The sequence below is a fragment of the Symphalangus syndactylus genome, chromosome 9, assembly GCF_028878055.3.
Source record: "Symphalangus syndactylus isolate Jambi chromosome 9, NHGRI_mSymSyn1-v2.1_pri, whole genome shotgun sequence".
NCBI lineage: Eukaryota > Metazoa > Chordata > Mammalia > Primates > Hylobatidae > Symphalangus > Symphalangus syndactylus.
This window is the reverse complement of record NC_072431.2, coordinates 47651408-47654487: the sequence shown is the minus strand read 5'-3', so window position 1 is coordinate 47654487 and position 3080 is coordinate 47651408.

The following is a 3080-nucleotide window of genomic DNA, read 5'->3' as shown; positions in this document are numbered from 1 at the left end:
CTGTAAAGAAATACAATTGTCATTATTGCTAATAACATAATTAAGAACCTAAAAAACCCAAAGTAACCACAGACAAACTATTAGAGATACGTTGTTAGATACAATGTTGGCAGATACAAAAATTCATATATAGAAAGCAAATCTTTCTATAAATCTGAAATAATTAAGATATTATATATAAAAAATATAATTTATATTATTAAAAAATCAGGCCGGGTGCAGTGGCTCATGCCTGTAATCCCAGTACTTTGGGAGGCCAAGGTGGGCGGATCACCTGAGGTCAGGAGTTCGAGACCAGCCTGGCTAACATGGTGAAACCCCATTTCTACTAAAAATACAAAAAATAAGCCAGGCGTGGGGGTGCACACCTGTAATCCCAGCTAGTAGGGAGGCTGAGGCAGGAGAAATGCTTGAACCCGGGAGGCAGAGGTTGCAGCGAGCTGAGATCGCTCCATTGCAGTCCAGCTTGGAGAACAAGAGCAAAACTCCGCCTCAAAAAAACCCAAAAAATTTATTAGAATGTAACAAAAAATATAAGACACCTTTTCAAAGACAACTTCAAATATAATTAAAATAAGGCAAAGAAACATAATAAATGGAAACATATACTATGTTATGTTAAAAGAGTCAATATTTTAAAGATATCAACTCTCCACAAATTAATTTATGGTTTCAATAAATTTTTGCTTCAAAAAAGCAAATTTTTTGGTGGAAACTAACACACTGCCTCTAACATATATACATAAATGCAAACGGCCAAAATAATCAGTTCAATTTTGGAGAGGAAGAGAAATGAACATCTTCCATTACAGGAACAAAAACATTATCATTCTACATTAATTTTGACAATGTGATATTGTAGCAAGCATAGAAAGTTGATCTCGTAATGATATGAATTCCATAAATGAGCCAACATGTATATAAACAAGCCTACATGTATATAAATGATATAGATTCCACAAACAAGCTTACGTGTATATGCTTACTAGATTTGTGACAAAGTTGGAAATGTGGAACAGTAAGAAATAGAATAGTTTCCTAATAATGCTGCTGAAATAATTAAATATTCATGTGGAAAAAGTTAATTTTAACACACAGCATACACAAAAATTAATTGCAACTTATTACAGATTCAAGTGTCAAAGGTAAGTAAGTAATCCTTCTAGAAATTTAACATGGGAGAACATATTTATAACCTATAGGTAGGGAAAATATTCTTTAAATGGACACCTAATGCATTAAACATAAAACAAAGAATTGAGAACTTTTATAATTGAATAATGAAAAGTAATCTGATGCAAAACAGGCAAGAAAAAAACAAAAGAACAACAAAAATGGGCAAAATACCTGGCTAGGCATTACTCCAAAGAAGATTGCAAATGTCAACAAGCACATGGAAAAATGCTCAAATGCTCAACATTAGTCATCAGAGAAATGCACATCAAAGCCACAATGAGACACCACTTTTCACCCATTAGGATGGCTATAATCAAAAGGACATCATAGTAAGTATTGTCCAGGATGTAGAGAAATTGTAAACCTTATACATTGCTGGTGGGGCTATAAAATGACACAGCTGCTTTAGAAATGAGTCTGGCAATTCCTAAAAATGTTAAATGAAGTTACCATACAACCCAGAAATTTCACTCCTAGGCATATACACAAGAAAAATGAAGACATACGTCCACACATATACTTATATGTGAATGTTCATAGCAGCATTTTTCATAATAACCAAAACAGTGGAAATAACCTAAATGTTGAAGGAATGAATAAAATGTGGTATATTTATCTGATTAAATATTTTTCATTTATAAAAAGGAATAAGTGCTGATGGATAGTACAACATGGATGAAACTTGAAAACATTGTATTAAAGAAACCTCACAAATGATCGCACAGTGTTATGATTCCATTTTTGTGAAAAGTGCAGAATAGGCAAATATGTAGAGATAGAAAAAATATTTGTGGTCGTCTAAGCCTTGTGAGGCATGGAGGATATAGGGAGGGATTACAGATGAATATGGAATTTATTTGGGGGTGATGAAAATGTTCTAGACATAGTTGTGGTGATGGTTACACAGCTCTGTGAATATATTAAAAACTATTTTGCTATACAGTTTAAATGAGTGCATTGTAAGTGTTATAAATTGTATCTCAATAAAGCTGCAATAGATAGGTAGATAGAAATACAGATGACTGGTAGGTAGGTAGGTAAATAGATTGTTTTAAAGTGGGAAACTTCTGTTCATTAAGGATTCCCGTTAAGAACATTAAAATACAAGACCCAGAGTGGAAGATATTTTTAACACACGTGATCAATAAAGGTCTAGTATTCAGAATATATAAAAGACTGCAAACAACCAACATTAAAACATGGATCTAAGATTTGAATCGACCATTTCACAAAAGAGACTATCCAAATGTTTCAATAAGCATGTGAAAATATGGTCAATCTCACCAGTCATCAGGAAAATGCAAACTGAAATCAAAATGAGGTAAATCAGAACTGAATGCATAAAATCTGAAAAGACAAAATTTCTTGTCTAGGTGAAGGTATGGAGAAACTAGAATTTCTGTACACTCTGAACAATAGTGAAAATTTAAACAATTACATTTGAACAATTGTTGACAGTTTCTAATAAAGTTGATTTATCCTTTGATTGGGCAGTTCTTTTCCTAGGAATCTACACCACATAAATGAGTACATGTGTTAAACTAAGGACAAGTATCAGAATTTTTATAACAATATCACTGATAATAACCAATACTAGAAACAATCCAAATGATTGTCAACTCTACCGTGGATCTATAAATTATAGTACTGGATGGGATAGTATACTGCGCTGGAAATGAACTACTGCAACATATGGATATATCTCATGAACACAGAATTGGGCAAAAAAAAGTATATGCAAAGGAGTGTGAATAATTCCTTTATATTAAGTTCAAAATAGGTGTTAGAAATTGGGATACTGGTTACCTTTGGGAAACTGTGAAGGGAATTTTATGGTGGGACTTGGTTTTTAGTGATATGCTATAGCCAGCTTGCATCAATGTGTAAGGATTGTTAAGTTTTTC